Below are 23,649 nucleotides of genomic sequence, written 5' to 3' on the forward strand. Positions count from 1 at the left end.
GCCTGCCCTGACCTCGGATTGTTACTGACCTGCTTTTGCCTTATCCTTCTGTACCTTGCTTGATTGGACTTAACCCTTGCTGTGCTGTACCATTCTGAATAAACCTTATTCAAGGATATCTGGAGTCGGTAGTGGTTTGTGTGCCCAGGCGCATTACACTACCTACTAGAAAAGTTGTTTCCCATAAATTTTCCAGATGTACCAACTATAATTTTTATTTATTAATTTTATTATGTCTGATTATGACGGGGGGGTTGAGATATATTCCTTGAGATCTATTTTCTCTACATAGCATGTTTTTAAGCAGGTGTTCTGTAGCCTGGTGATGAGGTATTCTATTGAAAAGATGGGAGTTCTGCTGAAAAATGTGCATATGTTCTTATGTTTACATCATGCTCTACCGCTTATGATTTTTTATCTTTATTATTGGTATTATTAAAAGTTGTAAACTTTGCATTTTGAGTCATTAAGAAAGATGAAATTAGTGTGGCTTTATAAGGGTGTATTTGGTTTTAAATTACCCTTAAATGATTTTTACAGCTATCCAGGATCAGGAAGCCTAAAGCAATATGATCTGATAACCGCAACTGTTTTTTTAAGAAATAAAACAAACAATAAAAAAAGAAAAAGAAAATTTACACTAATAACAAGAAAACCACTAATTTTAATAGAATCCTACAGCAGTCTCTGCTTCTACCTGGTTAAAGCAAAACAAACCTCTGCTGGGTAGTCTTGCCCCATCTCCCAATACTGTACAGTATACTTGCATCTTAGAATGTATAATGTAAAATAAAAAACTGCTAGAGGATAAAAAAATGCTCATTGGATAGAGGAAGAAGCTTTTTTGTTTTGGGAAGAAGAGACTTTAAATTTTTCCTCTTCCAACAAATCTCCGACTCCTTTCAAATTCCACCAGTATGATCTGTGGACTGCCTCAGTGCAAGTATTAGGAAGTTATTGAGGAGTTGTGTGTGACATCCCACAACTTCCATCGCTTAGAATAGCCTGCTTAAGCATTAGCCAGGTGTTTCCTGGACACTGATGTTGAACTTTATTTCTCCTCTAAAGAGTAAGCTTTTCATGCTGCTACTTTATAACTAGTGAGTTTTGTAAATGTGTGCTGAAATGCGTTATGTGGAGCATTTCTCCACCCCTGTCATTTGCATGTATGACTATGAGCTTATATTTTAATAATGTTGTTCCTAAATATAGGAAAATCAGTAACCAGCATTTGTAAGTGGTAAGATGAACTGTTCTGCTAGTTGTTCTTCTCCCAGTGCTACTTATGTATATAATATTTTAGTGAATGCATTTATATAGCACTGCCATCTTGTGCTGTGCAAAACAGATCTTTACGGAGCTCATGGTCTCTCACTGTCTCACAAAAGAACTTACAATCAATCATGAAAATGCATTGTTTCTATTGCAATATTACATGATTGTTATTCGTACTTTGGGTGCCACACATGAATGATCCTTTTACCAGCTGAAGTCAATGGTGAGAGGAAATGACATGTAGTGCAAGCACATTTTGCCCATAGGCAGGGATTCTATCCACCACATTGCTTATATAAACTGTAAATACTTATAACCCACATTGACCTTGTTTAGTTTTGGGTTTAGTTTGCCTGTAAGACTCAGTGATGTTTTGTAAGTTTGTAACTTTCCCTGAACTTACTGGCAATCCCTATCTGTCAAAAATAACAACAGTTGCTTTGATAACAGAGGAGCTGTAAAAACTACTCCTGTAAAAAATTCACTTAACTTGGTGAATGAGACAGAGTGATAAAAAAGATACGTTATTATTTTTGTGCATATTTTGTTTCATTCATCTGCAAAAGAAAATGAGGAATACAAAAAATATAGTGACAGTTAAAGCAACCTGATCAATTAGAAAAAATAAATAAAAACCTTTGCTTTAGAAAAATGTGTTGCTATATAGCCATCTATTAACCCCTTTTTTTGTCCATATTCTTCTATAACTAGCTTCTTCCCCTTTTTCTAATATCTGTTTTTTTTTATATGTTTGCACTGTTTTATTTATTTATTTTGTTAATTATTGCACTACAAAATGATGCAATTAAAAAAATGTTTAATTTGTAATTAGGGTTCTATAACTAAAATATTCGGGTCATTTTAAACAGGACATTTAAAATAGAGTGTAATGTATGCAATAAATATATTTAAATCTATCTAAATACAAATGTTTTTGTGAAAATGGTACCTAAAAATCCAGTTAACCCGAATAAAGAAGAATCAAAGTACATGTCAAAGATTTTATTTCAAAATTTGTGCTTTCTAAGCAGGCAGACACTGCAGAAAAACTTTCAAGTGTAATTCTACAAAACTTATATACTATAAACAGTATACAATACTGTACTATAAACTATGTATATAGCTACCATATAGAGGCCTGGCATGGCAGGAATGATCAATATATTTGCTGACTTTTTCATTAGGTACTAGTTCCCTGGCTGTCATGCATATTCCATTATGTCATTATGTAAGTATATAGTAACTGATAACAATTTTGTTTATTTTGTACATATTCGAATTACTAAAGTAATTACAGCTTCATAGATGTTGTTTTAGTACAAAACATTTGTATAGTGTTGTTAAAAAACTGTTGAAGGTGATTGTGATGTGGTGCCATTATCAGCTAATAAATAACATCCAAAGACATGCAAGAAAAATAAAAAGGAGTTTAGCTTGCACATAATGGGATGATTGAAATCAGAAGAGCTGCACCTCATCCACTGAGCTAAGTGAAAATTCCAATTGTTGGGTAAACAGTCCCAATTTCTATATTTATTCAACCCAACTTGCTATTTTGAATGTCTTGGTCCAAACTAAACTATTTAATAAATATAAGGAGGTTAATGATTTTTTAATAGAATGCATTATCTTAGAATGATGACATAATGAAGCTCCTCCCCACCCTAATTTCTTTGTACAAAACAAATACAAGTATATTATATACCAGAAGTATAATAATATTTTAGGTCATCATTTAAAATATCTGTTTTATTCTTATAATTTCAGTTTGTACTATTCTTACATTTACTTTTATTTGCTGCTTGTGCTTTCTTTCCTGATATGAATGGTCCTGGTCCCCTGATGTTGTTCATCAATCCATTATGGCGGATTCATGAATGATTGTTAGGATAGGACCGCTGTGCATATTAATGAGCACAGCAGGGTGACACTCACTCGTCCCCCCCCCCCCCCTCCTATTGAAAAGAATGGCACTGTGTGTACAGCACCTGTTTATTCATCTGTCATTGGAAACCATAATGAAAGTTCATTTTCTGCAATAAGGCTCTCATGCCCATTGGATATCTGTACAGAACTTTATTTAGCACTTAGTTTCAAAAAGCTGCTGCAATAATTTTTCTTTTGAATTGTTTGTATTATTACACAGAATTAATGTGAAAAGATTTTTGTCCTCCCCAAAAGTTTAATTTTAGTTACAACAGAATTCATTTACTTGGGAAAGTTTTTGCTGTTATGTCGTGAAAATTCAACTGAACAATTTAACCCAATGAGGTGAAAGAAAAAAAATGATTGGATGAGTGAAGTCAGCAAAGCTTCTTTTTTAATTACTAAACTAAAGTGAAACATTCCCTGTAAAGAGATACTTTACTTTGCTAAGTGAACAGTCTAAAATCCAATCCTTTGGAAAATCTGCCCCACTGATGTCGAATTTTAAGCATAACCTATAATAAATATGGAACTAGATATTTAGCACACAGCTAGTTACATTTTGCATCTGTGGAGTTAACTTGTAAATTCTTGTAAATTATATTACTTCACTATAAATATGCTCCGACTAAACCTGACTGGGCATATGAATAAAAACTAAAATGTTTCAAAACCCATTCTTTTATTGGTACTTAAATGACAGTAAAAAAAAGATTGAGCTGTGTTCACTTTGAAATCTCAGTTATGTTCAAGAGATAAAAAAAGCATTTTGTGGGATGTGATTGGTTGGTTGAAGTCAAGTCTTTTATTCAAAGTCACTTTGCTAAATGAGGCGTTCATATTGCTTTTGTAAATTAATCCCTAATATATTGTATTCTGGAAAAATGTAAGTAACTGTATAAAGTTATAAAAAAGCTGAATGGTACATTCTTGATTTTCTGTGTTTTGTCAAAGTATTATTGTCCATGTATAAATCAGTTTGTATTTCAAGTTTAGAGACAGGATATTGTAAAATTATTTGTATAAAAATTCTAGGTTTACTTTTGTTTCTGTTTCTTTTCTGATAATAGGTGAGAGGCCTTTTGTATGGGGGATTTTAAAGAAAAAGTTACATTTTGTAAAGCAATTACCCCCTCAGTATATTGTAAGTGATCTTTGCACCTAACCTAATATTTTTTAAAAAAAATATAAAATAATTAAATATACAAATTAAATTTTAGACATTGATATGTGCGTACCAGGTTAGATATTCTATTTACAGTAAATATGTATATATACACCATATATACACATCGTTTTTTATTCCTATATATTATATTATATTTTATTTTTTAATTATCTCCAGTTTGTGTATTTTGAGTTATAAACTAGAATTAAGTATTTAAAATTAAAAAAAAAAAAGTGAAAAAAGGTAACTCATATTACTAGACACTGCGCATGTACATTTATTTATTCTAAAAATATTAGGTACATGTGGAGGAAATATTCCTACTTTGTATTATACTTGAAATATTATGTGTATGATTTAGCAATGTCTATATATGTTTGCATTTCATTCAGAAAATGAATTACCAGAATAATACGAGAATATTACCAGAAATACATTTGCATTACCAGAATATTCATTCTATGTGTATATCAGTGTTTTTAATCAAGATTTACAGAAATGCTTTCAAGATTCAAACACACACATTTTTGTACAGGATTCAATTTAAAAATATGCATAAATTTGTTGTTTGAAAACACTGATAAATAGGCCCCTGAGTCATATAAAACCTCTAGATTTGAATATAATTACTACTTGTAACTTACTACTACAAAACGACCTTTCTTTGAATAACCATTATTATTACTTTAATCTCCTCGAGCTTTTCCCACATTTCACTTTTTCCTGTGATAAAAAATCAAGAAAAAAATTGCTTTAAAACTTTAAAATACAATTTCTAGAATTTAATATATTTCAACAAAGTATCTATCAAATGGTAATAAAAATGTATGATTAATATGAATTTAAACATATTTGCGAATATAAATATCTATTTTAAAAGTAAAATATTTGACTATGAAATTCAGATAAACCCGTGAACAAAGACACATTTTAAATGCATCATTTTATGTGGGAATGCAATCAGAATAATTCCAGAATAAATCTTTATTTTCCCATCCTGCTGATTCTTCTATAACTGCAGTGTTTTTAACATTCTACCATTTGGCCTGCTATGTGTTATATTTTTTGTGTGCTCGCAAGCATCGCTTGTCCCAGTTCACCTCTTCCGTGACAACAGCATGGAATCTGGGCTGATGCTAATCTAGACAGACAGTCGAAGCTCATAAAAGAATTATCACTGCTAATCAAATCAGAGCGGAAACCTACCACACTGCATCGTTGGAGACATTTCACGTCCTGAATATTTCATGGGATGAGGGCTGCGGACAAAGACAGAACATTATCTACAGCTCCATGTTGCGTGCAAATATTTACTTAAACACTCTGGTGCGGTCAAGCTGATATGTAGCAACACTATTAAGCTTGGAGTGATCCTTATAAATAATGGTAATTACATTTGGCACCACTTTTACTGGGTCAAAATGGCTTAAAGTCAACCCCATTGAATTGTCAGTACTCTCCTTCTCTGCATGATTAAGTGGGCAATGTGCCACAGGAAATTTGATGCATAGTAGATGACAAATGTCTGTTTTGGCTGCTGAGAATTGAACTGAATCGTAGATCTGCAGAAACATCAAAACACAATCAAGAGCTGACATCAAACCCATGAGCCAGGAGAATTCCTCAGGCTAGAGGGGCTGAACATGGAGCTCCATAAACAGGTGCTCATTCTTTTTGCATGCTGCTTCACCAACTCTTTTCCACCGATTCGGATTATAGATTGCCTCTGCCTTTTTACAGTTAATTATAAACACTTTATTTTTACAGTTTCTCTCTGACTTTTAACGGCTGTAAATAAAAAACAATAATATTGAAAGTGATGTGTATGGGCTTCAGGGAATTCAGCATAGCTGGAAAGTCAAATCGGGATTCTAGTTGGTATGAAGAAACGTAGGTAAAATTTAAATGCTAAGATTGCTACGCTTAATAAAAAATAAGATATTTTATTTAATCATTCTGTTCATTTGTGTAACACTGATGTGATTTAGCATTTAAAAGAAAAAACTGTGGCAATTTGCTGCAGGCTGTGCAGAAATTTTGAAATATGTGAATAGCAGTAAGCCAGGGTACAGGGAAATACCAGAATTGGGCATTAAAGATTTTGTTTTGGTAAAGGTTTGATACAATAGCTTACATATGACGCTGGGTATATTGCTCAGCATGCACCACCATGATCACACATGTATTACAAGTACAGACTCCATGCTGCTTTAAATGAAAAATTTTAGCACAATATATTACAGATCACAGTTCTGCAACACTAGGCAAAATTTGGAGAAAGTTTGCATTATCTACAAGGGGGGATTCCCATATAGTGTCACAAAGAAAGCAGTCACACAGAAGGCCCCAAGCCCTATTTTTTCGGAGATCATGTTTTAAAGGAAGGTGACTCGGAGGTTAGCACTCTGGCCTTTGCAGCACTAGGTCCCAGGTTCAAATCTTGGCCAGGACATTATTTGCATGGAGTTTGTAGGTTCCCCCCGTGTTTTCATGGGTTTCCTCCAGGTACTCCAGCTTCCTCCCACATTCCAAAAACATGCAGTTAGAATAATCGGTTCCTCCCCAAATTGACCTTAGACTGTATTAATGACATATGACTATAGTAGGGACATTAGATTGTGAGCTCTTTTAAGGGAAAGTTAGTGACATGACTATTGACTTTGTAAAGTGCTGCGTAATATGTTGGCGCTATATAAATAATATGTATTAATATTAATAATATTGGTTTGTCATTAGGCTATAGGAGGAAAATAATGTACCTTAGGTAGACTCAAGCTAACAGGATGAACACATATTTTAAGAAAATGAGCCAAACACTGTTGAACATAGTGGTAATTGTTTAGCACAGCCAATAATATTTACAATCAACAATCAGCAAAATATACTTTCTTGATTTGTATGAGTAGAGATTTCCACCCAATATATCAATTTAGACATGATTGGAAGAAAATTGTTGTGTAAATTTGGAAAATTCCAATGGTACCCAGTTGTTAGAGTTTTCCTGGAAGTTCTTTTATTAATCTTTTATGTTTAGTGCTCTAATCACCCTTTTAGATAGAAAGTCGTGTAATTATTCTGCTGACATGTTTGTGTTTATTTTTTTAGAGCTGGGGACAAATTTGATGATTTAAATATTTCCTGTTCTTGTAATGTGTACAGTGAAAGGTTACCAAAGGTTTCCACTTTATCAGCATATTTTTTTTTTATATTTTACTTGCCATACTGCCACTCTGTTCAGCCACTGGGATTAATAAAAGAAGATTTTGTAGAAGCTGCAGATCAGTTTGTTGGAGAACACCTTCCATTTCCCATGTAAAAACACTGTCCTGAGTCCTGAGACACTAGCTCTGTCACAAATGGGATCATGGTATGGCATTGCATCTTATTCCTGGCGACTAATGGGAAATATGAGAGAGTGAACAAAAGGGGGGGAATTACTGCTGAGGGGTCTACATCACCTCTATGTATAATATACTCATTAAGCTAATCAGTTGTACACTATCTGTATTACAATCATTGTGTGTACTACTGCTGTATATTTATCCTTATTCCACTTCTATGTACAATTCCGAAGGTTAACTGTATAACCTCATTCTTGTATATGTCTTTTTTTTACTGCCACAGAAGAAATAATTATTATTAATATAAAATTTATCAACTTCTAAACAATTTTGTCATTTGTATATAGGCTGCAGTGCATTTGGCCATTAGATTAGAACAGTGTTAGTCAATCAGGGTTGCATGAAACCCCATGGTTCCTTCAGAGGTTGCTGGGGGTTCCTCAAGCAATGAGGCCAATCTAATGCCGATCTAGTTAAAGTCAGTTAAAGTGACTCCAGTTATCGTTTTAGTTATCTGTAAGGGTGTTAAAGTAAAACTAGCACATGTGACATAGCACAGTAGGAGGTATTCAAAGCAATGTAAGAGGCATTCTTCCTACTGACCACCACATTATTTGTACCGTGAACAGTGGATATAGTAATTATAGCAATTATTCCCTAAAGACCTGAAAGTTATTTCAATGGGTTCTCCCATGTTAAAAAGTTTGACAAACGCTGGATTAGAATGAATGAAATTTGGCAGCCTACCAGTCTTCAAATTTTTTGGCCACTTCTGACTTTTATGGTTAACTTGCCAGATGGCCATCCTGTGGCTGTGGCTTCTCCTAAAAGTAACCTGTTTTAAATACTTGTATGACATTGCTCAGGGAAAGATGCAATTTACTGGACTGATTAACTAAAAGAAGGGAATGAGTTCACATTTTTACTTAGCATATATATATTAAGGTAAGTATTCTAGGTAGGTAGTGTAGGTATGCTTTATTCATACAATTATGTGTAAACAAATGTCCTGTTTTTCTTTTTTTTTCTCCATATGCATGATTTATATTTTGAAAAGTAAATTTCAATCTACTGCATTCACTAAGCTAAAAAAAAATTACTTTAGAAAATTGACATGCTCTACTTCTTTAGCACCTCGACCCCTCTGTCTCTAGGTTTGCCTACTAGTAGGGGTAGTAGATTACACAGTAAAATAGGTTCACATTACCTGCCTTGGATCAAATCAGTGGCTTAGGGGTCAAGAAAGAGCAATTTCCACATAAGTCTTCTATTATTGGTATTTTGCTTTGTCACAGCCATTTTTTATTGTCCAATAATTGCTGACAAATAAGTAGTAAGCTTTGTATTGCAGGGTTTTAAGGCATATATCTAATATTTGTATTTTGCATTTAGTTTTTATTTATTCCCACATACTTTGTAATGTGCTGACAATGCAGGCAACAAAAAAGCAGCCAACTATTGTACATCTAAAGCCTTAAACAGAAGTAAATGCTTCTCTTGTAATGGTTTGTGCTGGTGGGAGCCACTTAAATATTGCACAAATAATGCAAATTTATTTGCGGTGTGTAAACATAACAAAGTGAAAATTGCGTAAAAATAACTCATCATTAAGAGACAAGGTTGAAATCACCTTCTTTGTTCAAACAATATTTTTACTAAATTGCTATTATTTTAAAGGAAATACTATAAGAGAAGTGTAAAAGCAGTATGCCAACACCTGGTGAGAAATTAATTTCATTTTCCAGTGCTTCCGTGATGTGTGTTAGTCATTTGAGCTTTGTGTTGTTCCTGTGACTGAAAATTACCTCCTTTTTTCCCAGTTATTAATTTAGTGAAATAAATTGCTAGAGCAAATCAAAACATATAATGTAATGAGTACTGAAATTGGTACAGTAGACAGAGTAATATAAAAATAATTACAAAGAAAACAAAACAGTAGATATATTTTATTAGAATTTTCACTCATGAGAACGTCTTAAAAAATCAATGGAAGGAAATGTGTATGTGTTTTTAGTGGCAACATCGGAAAAATTGTGTGTAGAACGTTTTTGATACTGGTAAAACAAATAAAATGCTGGAGGCAGCTAGATTATTTTTCTTTGCACGACCCCCTCTCTCAAGCTTCAAGCAAACTGCCCTGTGCTGTCTTCTTCTTTCCCTAGTATACTGGAATACTTTAGTATCACATTAACGAGTCGTAGGCACAGAAGGACATTTCTGCTGGCAATTTGCTTCTATTGTCTAGAACAGACTTTGGCACTATTTACCAAAGAGGAAGCCTCTTTAACCAATATTAAACCAATATTTTGGAGGTCAATGGGAAATAATACTTCTTACATTGTAGACCAGTGACCACTTTACAGTGGTCGTCAGATTTCCAACAACCTTACAGAGAACAAAGATCATTAATTTCATGCAACTGTCACTACCAAGTGGTGTGCGCCCCAGAACTATGCAGGCAGCAGATATATGGTCAGTACAATCCTTCCATATTAATGTAATCTTATCTCTGGGCTTCAAGGGTATACAATGCTGAGAATTATTGCAGATCTGATTCTGCCTTTCAGGTAGCTGTAATGTGTAACAGTTGCTAAATTCAAATGTTTAGAGAATTTGGAATGGAAATAGTGAACATTTAGAGGAAGTAATAATATTCTCTAAAAATTGAATATGATATAATATATATTAATATCAGAGGAACTAAACCATTGAGTATTAAACAAACATCTTTAGTGTACCACATAAAAATGAACTGTGATTTTGTATAGGTCACCTTTTCTCCAATATTGTTGTGCTAAACTGAACTATTTAATGAACAGGGCTGCAAAATATGCTAGCGCTAAATAAATCCTGTGTATTATTATTATTATTATTATTATTAATAATAATAATAATAATAATAATAATAACGTGAAATAAATGTTTTAATTGAACAGTAAACACAGCAAGAATAACAAAACAAATTACTGCACCACATAAATAAATCAAATAAGGAAAAAAAACCTTATTACAGATACAAATGGTGTATAAACATATCTATCTATCTATCTATCTATCTATCTATCTATCTATCTATCTATCTATCTATCTATATGAAAGTACTTAAGAACATGCTAAATCTCAACAATCCACAAATCCCCATTTAATCATTTCAACTATCAGGGAATTAATCTTTAGCTCCATATCAGGAGCGCCCACACTTTTTTGGCTTGCAAGCTACTTTTAAAATGACCAAGTCAAAATGATCTACCAACAATAAAAAATGCTGAATATATATATATATATATATATATATAAATATATATATACTGAATATTCTTTATATTTAAAATATATATTGTTTACCCTGCATAACAGCATGAACGTGTATGGCACAATACAATTCTAAACATTTTTGGCCATTACCTTACTCCGATGACGTCTTAAACTGAATGGAATCAGCCAAAGTTGCATAGTTTGGACACTAGTTGCTGGTAGCCAGCCTTAAACAGACTTATAAATGGTCCAGTCATTGTGGAATGGTATTTGGACCCAATTTCACCTGTGCGCAGTAGAGTTTATTTTGAAAGGCAGGGCTCCACAATTTATTCGCGTTGCCTTTGTGATCCACCTGTTGGGCACCCCTGCTTTAGATTGTACGGAGCCAGGAAAGTTCACAAGAACAATGTAAGTAAAATGAAAAATATCAAATGCAATTGTAAACATGCAAGAACTGACAAGATATTCTACAAATTTAAATCCAAAGTTCAGTTGGAATAATATTCCGTGCTAAAATGCAAAAGCTGAACCTGGAATGTAGGAGAGATGAAGCACCCTGAACCAGTCTACATAACAAATCAAGTCCAAACTGGTCCTAGAACCCCCTGCATGTAATACAGCAATGGCTGCTTCATTATAACTGCTCCTGCACAATGTCTCCACACTACACAGTTTGTGTTTTAAAATGACCAATTTTTTTAGAGTACTAAAGATTAAACCAATGCACAGAAACAAAAACGTATTGTTTTGTTTTTGAATAATTTTTTAAAGGAAAATCTCAACTTTTGGTTAAAAATAAATAAAAATTAGATATTATTTTATTCTGTGAATTGTGAAAAGCACTTATTGTATAATGGATTCTAGGTAAGTACTTAATTAATAAGTTACTTTATTTCCTCAAGTTAAGGAGTTAAGGACATCCAACAAATGGATGTCTCTTAGATACGAACGGGGCTTCTCTGCTCTTCCCTGCTTGTTCGTGTGCAGGATGGAGGCTTGATGGGGGTAGGGGGGCGGTTTGCATGACTTGCAGAAGAAATCTTTTGCTGTTCTGCAAGCTCTTGTAACTCTTTAATGACCAAGACAAACTCTGCAGTTGTTTTCTTATTGCATATCAAAGCACAGCTTGCTCCAAACGTTATGTCTAGGATCCATAAAGTTTTTTGCTTTGATTTTTGTTTTCTTTGTGATTTACTCACAGTGAGGATTTTATACAGTAACTGACACCACGCTGCCTAATAATATATTGAGACAAACATCTGTCCTAATTGCATTTATTAAAATAATGTACCTGTTCTGACTTACATACAAATTCAACTTAGGAACATACCTATAGTCCCTACTATCTGTAAATATTTATTTTACCTAATTTTTATTAGTATATGGATTCACTAATCAAAAATAATTTTTTTTTGAGAATGGTAATGGCCAATATTTTTTTACCCAACATGTTTAAAAGCTAAAAAGTACATCCTGCCTTACATTTACAAAAGCTTATACTAAAGATATATTGTGCTTTCATTGTGTCTTTGTGTTGCAACAAAGAATTCTATATTGAATAAGACAATTTACTATTTATTCACAACATACCTCACCTTTTTAGTAAGCACTAGCACAACACACATTCGAGCATACAAACAATTCCATAAAAAAAAAAAAAAACAGCAAAGAAAACCTTTCATATGGAGTTTTTTTTTTTTCAAATGCTTTTAGTGCTCATTTGAAGGTTATTTTCATGAGCCATTGGAGAGTAGTTAGTACATTTAAAGAAGTATTTAGAGGTCATGGTTTGCTGCCTGTGCAAATGGAGATAACCACTCCTGCTAACATCATTAACACAGTCATATTTTGTGTATACAAATAATGAATGTCAGTTCTTGCTTTAACACAATCTTCTATTATTAATACTCTGCAACTATGAAAAACATTTTAATGAAAGCGTGCCCTGAGTTTTTATAAAGATTTACCATACTTTTTAGTGCTATTTTCTGGTTTTAATTTATAATGTACAGTACAAGAATTAATAAACATAAAATATATGCAACTGTAAAGCAAAAAGTAAATAATAACTCACACTGTAAACAAAACTTAATAGTATAAAATTCACTTGAAATTTTTATTAAAAACAACTTTATTAAAAACAACTTTAAAAACAACTCCCTTGAAGGATATAAATATATTTATTTATTAAAATGTCACAGTATTTAACTGTGGCAGTAGTTTTGAACATGTGTAGAAGATATTCAACTGCATTTTGCAGTACTATGACTAGATGGAAGATTTAACACATGACAAGACTGGTTTTACTTCAAGAGCCTGCTCGTTAGTAATTCTTATTTTTTTAGCTATAAGTTCTTTATTTAGGGTAGTGATCAGGATACATTTCCATATTTAATGGAAAAACAGCCCAGTATAGAACATGGCATTGTATGATAATATAATTGAAAATATTATGACCAGATCTGTACTATTCCAGTTTAATCAAAATCTATAACCTTTTGCACGAAGCAAAACAATTCCTATAAGAATGAACTCCTTTGTTTTGTATTACTTTTGAAATGTATGTGGGGAACAGAATCTAACAGGGGATGTGGGGTTGGGGCAAAATACAAACTAGGAGGGAGGAAAAGGGAGTAGTTTAAGGATAACTGAAAAAAAGAAGTGGGGTCTACAAATAAAGGTTAGGGTAATATGGGGTTAAAGATTGGCTTAATCAGAGCTATGATATTAATCCATTGTATTTATTTTTTTGAGGAGATGGAAACAAGTTGTTCATGCGATTTATTCCATTTACATCTTTCAAATGAAGGAAATAAGCATGAAGTCAAAAAAAAGACTGACAGGAGTGGTCAGACTGGAGTAAGTGGCCCTGGTTTATTAAAACTCTCCAAGGATGGAGAGGATACACTTTCATCAGGAAATCTGGGTGATCCAGCAAACCTGGAATGGATCTGGTCCAGGATTCAAAACATTTGCTAGCAAATGACTTTAAAGAAATCCATTCCAGGTTTATCTGGATCACCCAGCTTCACTGATGAAAGTGTATCCTATCCAGCCTTGGAGAGTTTTTTTAAATCATGCCCATTGAATCATTTGAGGGAGACGATTCTGAGTGGCATATGTATTTAACACTTCTTCATGATGCATATATTTAATAGACTTTAGTAACTGCCCCCTAGATTTGATTTACTGAACTTTTGCATTACCGACAGATAAAACAGATTTACTGTATGTTTGCTCTCATAAATAGGGTAAGTAGTTTTAATTTAAGTTTAATTAAATAAACGTAATGTTATTACTGCACATTCTCCAAATAAGGTGCAAAAAGCCTAACTGTAACAGTTAACGTATCCCTGTATTCTGTATATGTATCACTATTAATCAATAGATGTTGGAAGTATGAATAATATATTTTTTAACCAGATGCGTTTGCAGATTTTTCTTTGAATAAAATAGTGTTGAAAAATACATCTATTGATTGCTCAAATATAGCAATTCTGGTTTGGTCAATTTTCCACTGAACTGTAACTCAAGGATCCATTAGGGCCAGATACTAGATAGCAGTAGACACCTCAGCTGTAAAGGAAAGAAGTGGAAATGACACTGTCTCTACCTTAATAGACCTAAAGTCATCCAAAAGAAAAAGTCAATTCCTCTCCACCCCTACTGGGAAGTAAAGTTCTCAGGAGAATCCTTGTAAAATAGAGAACATGATATGAAAATCAATATAGGGCATATTGTGCTAGTGATGCGTCCGGTAAGTGTCATCTTATATCTTCCCAGTGTATATCTAAAGAAAATTTAGGCATTCATCCTTGTAATAATTGAATAAGTACTTTTTCTTGGATCATCTTTTATTACATTGACCAACAACAACAATTAAATTCTCACTCACTAGGAAATATAATAGTCTAAAACTCTTGCAATGAATTATGTTTCTTTTGAAGAGAACAAAAAAACACCAGCCTCATGATGAAACAAGTTTAATCCAAATCCCAAGTAAAAGAGAACCTGTTGTCCATATGTTGCATAGGTTTCTAAACCACTGGCTTGATTATTATCTTGTGCAATGCTATTTATTTTGCAAAGAACTAATGAAATGATCATTACATATAGCGAATCTAAGAATGAAGTAACATGCCAAGTGCTAAGTCATATTACTTTTATAAACTAAGCAATTTGAACAAAAACAGATGACCACAACCATGTCCAATGTGGACTAAGACAGAAGACCAGTATGCAATGCGGACTAAAATAGATGAAGATTTTTTATCCAAAATATTTAAAATGTATTTTTTTAGAATATATAAAATACTGTAAATAGTAAGGGAGTAATAGCCAGATAACCCCAAGGGAAGATTATTTTCTATTTTATTAGCAAATATACAGTATTACCCTGGGTTGAAAATCAGATATCGTTTTAAGTCATCTTTTGTAGTGGTGGGCATTTTATCTTTTCTTTTACATATTATTTTCTTCTGTCCAGTATCCTCAAGGTTTCATTGACTGAAAGGTATGCAACACACTACCAGCTGGGTGATGCCCAGTATCACATAGCCTCTTCACCTCCTTCTTTTACATTTTAGGATTTTTACATTCTAGGAAAGTTCATTCTGCTTATGGCAAGGATTAGTAATGTGCAGAAAGAGCATCCCACAGCCTCCTGGAATAAGTGATGTATGTGTCATAGGAGGGACCAGGTTTCCCATTCAATCTTTACCACCGTGGCATTAAAGATGAAAGGGGTCCTCCCTATCAAAGTATTACGAAAATATATTTTTTAGCCTCAATTTTATAAAATGTAAAAAAACAATTGGTGATAGGTCCGCTTTAAGGTATTTGTAGGGCAACATTATACTAAATTGTGGGTGCATGTTGAACAGGTGTGGGCACAATAGGATTACCAGTTTTCTATACAGTCTGTATCCTTTGGGGTATCAATTTGTATCACATGTTTATGAAGTGGCTTATTGTAATTTAAGTGGCACTTTAGTATAGTTTGGTATTTGCTTATTTAAATTTAGAAAATAATCTACGTTGTAACATAGTGCTTGTAAACAGCAATTCATAAAGATGGAGATCTTTTTTTGATTTCAGTTTATTGACATGATGAATTTCTACATCAAAACAGTTCTATATTTTAAAAGACGGATGACATTTGTGCCTTGGCACAGTGTATAGTATTATCTTAAAGCAAGAACAGAAAGCAAGATTTGTTCTCTTGAACATTACAAAGGAACTTTTTTATTTAAAAAGTGCTCCTGAACTACAAAAAACACATGTAAACAAAATAGAGTGAAACCCGACACAAACATTGTAAAAAGAAAACCAAGGACACCAGGAGGTGATAACACAAGATCCCTTTAATAGGCTTCAACTGGAGAAGACAAACAGAGAGTAAGAAAGCCAAAGAACACATAAAACAGAGAATGGAATGAAAGCCATTCAAGCTTGCTCCTTTAAAATGAGAAAGCAATGATGAAAAGCTACTTTTTTCTATTTAATGCCATCAGAAAATAAAATAAATTGAGTTCTGTTCCAGAAAAGATCTAAACAGTCTGGATTAAACCTTTTGATTTTAAAAAAGTCTTCAAAGCATGACAAAGAGAAAAGGTTTACTATGGTCAATACACACCACTTCAAAAGAAACTCCATGAAGATTATGTTTAGATTCTCTGGGGTGGGGGTAAGAAATGGAAAGATGGTTTGTGACCTACGGCTGAGGGTGGTTTTCTGTATTTAGGTATTGTAATTATTCTTCATTTTAACATTAAATTATCTGTCGCTTGGTTTACTAAAGAATTTACCAGTTACCCCATCTAAACAATAGAACAGATACAAAAATAAATAGCATTGTGGAGTAGCTATCAAAGTGAAACTAAAGTTCCACTTTAAAAGTTTGGGATCAGCCAGGGCTTTATTGCAGAAAATGAAAAGGTGATGTCCCTTCTGCAATAAGCATTCTTACCTGTCTGATCCCTCCCTTCATCTATCAAAATCACTGAGCAAGGTGCACAAAGACTGCAACTAGGAAAAGAACAAGAACAAAGATGGAGATATGTGTGACGGAACAGGGATAGTGTAGTATAAGAGAGTTTAGATTAGTTTAAAGCAAACTATAACAAGGTTTCAAAGTGTTTTAAAAGAACCCCTAGTAAAACTATCTAAAAAAATCTATAAACCCAGAGCGCTATATACTTAAAAAAATACTTTTAGATAAATAGTCGCACTAGCAAATGTTCAAACTGGATTTGGAAACCAATCACTCTACAAATGTACAAAAATATAAAACATTGTTGACCTTGAGTACAATACCAGAATTTATCTGAACATGATTATTTATGTATAGATTAACAAAGGGTAATAACAAGAGCAAATATAATAGATAAAATATGGAAATACAGGAAGTTTAAATGACAAATTCTACAGTAACAACAAATTATATATATGCAAAATGGCAGGTGTTCCCAGTATATTTATATATATATATGCATTGAGGGTCAAGCTAGAAGGTTACTAGGTATAAAATCTAACTAAAGTCTGTAACAAGAGGTTGACAATCATGAGATGTCCCCTTTTAACTTAAGAAGTGGAGTGGCCATAACCTACGGTTCAGGAAGGACATACAACAGGTACACTATGAGAAATGACAGAGACATAATATGATTTGCAGAAAGAAGGGCACAAATCTATTGTTTATTATTCTGTTTACATGACTGAGTTGTTAAAATGAACATGGCTAACTAAATAAAGTAAACATTCACTTTGCTAAGTGAACATTTTCTTCTAATTTAGTAAAACAACCCAATTGTTACTGGAAGGAGCTGATTTACTAAAAGAATAGGTATTGCTAATTTAGAAAAGTAAATTTTAATTCTGTGGATAAAATGATAAGTGGATAAAATGATAAAATGTTCACGTTGAATGTCCAATTATGTGAAAGAGAAATAAAAAGAGCAAGCATATTGGTTGCATATGATTGGATGCTTAAAAAAAATGGCCTCACCATTTGCATAAAAAGTACTTTACATTTAGAAAGTGAACATTTATCTTGCAGAGTCTTTCCTTTTTAGTAAACTAACCTCATTTTTTTTTTATTCTTATTATCATGCTCACTGGATGTGATGTGAATATGGAAAAAAAGTTCTGTTCCAAATGCTCCAAAACGATTCTTTAAATAGTAAACCCCATCTAGTAACATATACATCAAACATCCAAAACAATAAAAGCAAATTAACATTGTGGAAGTCCCATTTTAACCCATCAATGCATTGACCCTGAAAGATTTCTGCCATATCTGACATCTAAACAATAAATCATTTAAGTCATTGGTTGCCAACCAGTGGTCCGCGAGAAAATTTTGGTGGTCCACAGAAAAATGTGGACATTATTTGCAATTTGAATGTTTTATTAATAATAAAGCAAAAATAATATTCTAATAAGTTTTGATATTCTGAATGACATTTCTCACCTTTATATTGCACAAAATTTTTGAACTGTACTAGAGACAGAAAAAAAGGGATGTGCAGCGTGATGTCTGTGTAGTTCTAAGTTGTATGAGGCAACCGTTGTCGAGAAGTTGTCTCAGGTGCTCTTTTAGGTAAGCATGACCTTAACTGTGTTTTTTTTTTTTTTTTTTTTGGCATCAAATAGTTTGACTTTGATAACTATCATTTCTTGTATGGTCTTAGATTTGAATGAAATAAACACATAATGATTGAGAAAAAGCAATATCTTGCATTTCTTTAGTAATACCAAATATAATGCAACTAATATTAATAGTAACAATAGTAATACTTCAGTTATGAGCTGATCAATGAATCAGAGCCTCCACAGTCCTTGTCAGCACCATTAGGAAGATCAGTATTTTACAAATGTATTTATCTTCTTTAAAAAGTCATATTAGTGGTTCGTTGGATTTAAAATTATGAATTTAGTGGTCCGTGAGGTCCGAAAGGTTGGCGACCGCTGCTTTCAAGGTATAATTCACTTAGCTTAAAGAACGCAGTGCTAGTTCATAGGTGATTGCACAGTATACATAATCATGTGCAAAGAAAAACACAAACAACTAAATAAATAAATAATAATATTAGGATTATTTATAGCTTAGAATTGGATGAAAGTGAAAAATCCTTTACAAGGGAATAATCCACTTTGCTAAGTAAACAATCTATATTAATATAATAAATCAGCCCCATTCTAATGTCCTTTACTTAAAAAACAAATTATTTTAGGAATAGCACTTCCAAGTATTTTTCGCATTAAGTTTTGTCAGTCAGAAAACACAATACCACTACTGTATGCAAGTAGCATGTTTGACATTTATGTTTTATGTCTGTGTTGCATCATTTTTAAGCTTAATTTGATGTAAAAAGACGAAGTGTATTTATTAAACATGGCCTGCACGTGATATATTTTCTTTGTAATTATGTACAATTGCCTCCCATTAGATCTGCAACATGCCATTATTTTAGTTATGGAAATGTATTTTAAATGTATTTTTCACTTAAAAAGTAATTTCATTAAGCACCATCATTTGTATTGCTTCTTATTGTTTCAGATAGCTCCTGAAGAGGCAGTTGGATTGCTGACCATTTACAGATCAGCTAACATTAAGTTTAACCATTTACTAAAATGTTTTTAAATTCATCTTAATTGATATTGCTTCCCATCATAACTGCATTTTATCACCCCGCAGATATGTTCTTCAGATATCAAGTGTTTTGTAGACTTGTATTGCTTTTAGTTTGAATTGTTGAGTTGTTTAATGACTGGTTGTGTTGGGAACACAAGTCTCTTTGAATAATGATCTGGGAGTCTAGGAAAACTGTACAAGATTGAATTGTGTATTTAGCCAATACATTTTACTGTTGACTAAATTGCCAAAGTTATTTACATTAAAACTATAAAATGCAAAAATGTAAATGAAATAAAAAAAGAATAATAGTGTTTTCCTACATGAACACAATGTGCAAAATATATCAATATTTTAGGTAGTAAAAGACAGTTAATTGCAATGAATTGAATTGTCAGAAGCCAGCTCTGGTGCAGGTTTCTAATCTGTTACAAAGCCTATGCCTCCCACAAATGTCTGGTCACATCTTCCCCTGGTAATAAAAGATCTGGATGCTTAAGGTTCTTAGGACTGGACCTTCTTCATGGCTTCCTACAATCTCCTTCAACCTTGATTGCATTGCAAGTATAATACTTTAATGTTCACATATACTGTCTCAGAGGCAGTAGGCGCAAATGGAGATCATTTCTATTAGATTTGAGCAGAGACAGAAGATCTGCTAACTCTGTAATGTCTCTTATTTCCCATATGACAAACAACTAAATGTAAAGGAATGTGCCTGGATTGTATTTCGACCTAGGCGTGAGCAGTTGACTTGATGAACATCTGAATAATACCTAGGCTGTTCAGAGGTCAATAAGGTTATTACAAAACTGTTGCACTATAATAGTAAATCAAATCAAATAAAAATAAAAACAATTGAAACACCCAAATGAAAAAGATGCAAAAAATAGCCACAACATTTGGTTTTGCTTTGGAGAAAGAGTTAGAGCCTTTAAAGGTTTTTTTGCCAACTTAGTCTTATCTGGGGAGATATTCCCTGCTCAGAACAAGATGCAAAGTAATCAAATAGATACACAAATATAAGCAAAAACACATTAGTAAAGTGAAGGAGATTTAAAAGGGTTAGAAATTCTGACAATGTAGTTTTTACTTCTGTGTCCTGGAAACAAATAAAACCTAATGGATTATGCACCCCCAGCATTTACATGCTTTGCACAACTTGATATGTATTTTAGGGTTTGCTGAAGTCCTAGTTAAATAATTGTGTTTTGTAGTATTTATGACTTACAATATTGAGACATTTTTCTAGTGTTTCTTTGTACTGTACTTGTAAACTCTAGAGAAACACAATCAAATACGAATTTTAGGACAAATGGTTCATAACTGGATTTTTCACAATTTCATATTTGTGGCCATTTCAAAGTTATTGTGTGATCTCTGCACAAAAGAATTAGGTATATACAATGGGCTCTCCAAAACGATAGAATATCATGGGAGAACCTCGGTGATCAAGCAAACCTGTCACCTGTCAACTCATTGTACAATATTATGTGATTCATTACAACAGAATTATGAATAACGTACATATTTAATATTAACCATTGATTAGATAGGAGCTGCCATTGCAGAACTGTGAAATGGTTTGATAAAAATGGATAGCTGTAAGACACATTACTGCTGCAGTAAAGTGCTACAGTTTATTGCTACATATTGAAAAATGTGGTTGAAAAACTTTCCCGTTTAATTTAGTGATTGTGATTTAATGTAGTGATAGAGAGTGATTGTGTTTTTTAGAGAGTTTCAGGTTTACAAGTTACTTAATAAAAGCAAACCTTTCAGACCTGTGTATTTTACATCAAAGTAAGACTAAAATTCCCTGAAAGGTAGATAACATACCTGTTTGGTTCTAAAAAAAACATGTAAAATAGGATAGAAAATACATATTTCATATGCCAGTACCTTTTTTCTGGCATGTAAAAGTTTGACCCCAGTAAGTTCAAGTACTCTAATGGTGAACAAGCTGCCACTTCCCATGGTTACTTTCTCTGTCTAACCTCCTCTTTGCTTTTGGTTAGTGGACTTACTCAATACAATGATCTGCCATTGGAAAGGCAAGTAAAATAAATGTGATGTATTATATAACTAATAATAAAGAACCAGCACCCTTAGATCATGGTTCTTAGCCCTTTTTAAGGGCATAGGTGCACCAGAAGCCACAAAATCGTGTAAATATATGTAAGTGAATATATACTTGGCCACATAGACCCTTTAAATATTTTAATTCCATGGTTAAATTTACTGCTTATATAAAGGTCTATTACTGAGGTATGACCTAATTTCTGCACTCATTAAACTAATTAAAATTAGAAACATAATAATAAACATAAACTACTTCAACAGAATATGTACATATGATGAAAACAGGTGTTTCTAGTAATATCAGTAAGGTAATGTACATTGCTGAACATTAGCAGTAATTAACATGTATTGTTTTATTTTGCACTATATTGCACTTTATGAACATGAAGCATAACAATGAATTCACATTAGCGGAAAAGTAGTGTCCTTGATCCAAATGCATCCTTTTATGAATTGATGATGCCAGCCATGGATGTAGGCAGGTGTAGATCTTGTACTTGTTTCATTTACTACAACATGAAAGGGAACTGTCAGTCCAACAGTTCAAGGTTACAGGCCTTGCTCCCACTATATGCAGTGCTGTTCATTGTGTGTCACATATAGAGCAAAGTCTGATGTTGCCACGTATGTGTTATGCTGCAGTACATCTTGATCACCCATGCATGTATTTCTGTATGTATTGGGTGCTGCCTCTTTTATTGTAATGAGTGGGTCCAGCATCACATTGGACAGCCATGCAAGTGTGCTGCATTATAATGGCCATGGGAACAATTGTATGCATAGTTGTAACTTTAAACAATCATTAAAGATTGGTTTCAGTAACAGTTTTAGCATTTTACTGTATAGAGAGTACTGCTCTCACAATGGAGCAGGACAGGAAAAGCAAGAGCCACCCTGATGCATCCTCCTCTATAGAAAACAGCAGTAGTTGTTGATAGAGTTGGTCGAATATCACACTATTCGATTTGACTGCTATTCGATCGAATGGGCCTATATTGTTTCGAATTCGAACACTGTCCAAGGCAAGAAAAAAATCAGGAAAGCATACTGAACTCATATGACCTCTCAATAGAGAATCACCATTAAGAGGTCATATGAGTTCAGTACGCCTAAGGTCACAGCTGATTGGAGGCACGTGCCCTGCACCCACGTGCCTCCAATCAGCTGTGACTTCAGGTTCCCACGGTTCAGGTTTGCACAGTCCCTTATCATTGATAAGTACAGCTCAAGTACAAGTCACAGCTGATGGAAGGCACGTGCCCTGCACCCACGTGCCTCCTATTAACTGTGACCGCAGCTTCACACGGTCCAGGTTCGCATGGTCCCTGGGCTGTACTTATCAATGATCAATGCTGTACTTATCAATGACTGTGGAAACCTCATTTCATTATTTGCACTTATATTTTAAACTTTCAGGGAACCAGTAAGGGGTATTATGTACCCCTGTACTTATTCCCCATGGTTGGACATCTGGGAGTCTCCTTGTTAAAGGGGGCTTTTGGATTCCGGAATTCGGAGAGCCGAATTTGCGCCATCTAATCACGTGTTTTTCGGGTCGGGTCTATCCGAATTCGAACGGCCATATTCAGATCGAATATAAGGACAACCCGAATTCGAACACCAACACTAGTTGTCGAATGTTGGTTGTTCAGTAAACCGGAGGTCAGGAAGACAGTTTTATCGATACTAGACTTTTACCCAAGACATACAAATGTAGCATTCGTTCCCGGTTTTAACCATAGATGCCCGTACGGTTGGCTACATGCATGCTATGTTAAAACTCACCCACACTACAACATGCCATAATGTAGGAGTACTTTCCATTACAGTGATAAGCTTTCTTCCAGAACATCCAGAGCTGCATTAAATTCACTTATTTTTATAGAAAAAGACTGCTGAAAGCAGACATACAATATCCTTATAGACATATTTAACTGAGGAGGAATCTTTTTTACTCCTACTCA

Source organism: Pyxicephalus adspersus, chromosome 1 (genome assembly GCF_032062135.1).
Source record: "Pyxicephalus adspersus chromosome 1, UCB_Pads_2.0, whole genome shotgun sequence".
Taxonomy (NCBI): Eukaryota; Metazoa; Chordata; class Amphibia; order Anura; family Pyxicephalidae; genus Pyxicephalus; species Pyxicephalus adspersus.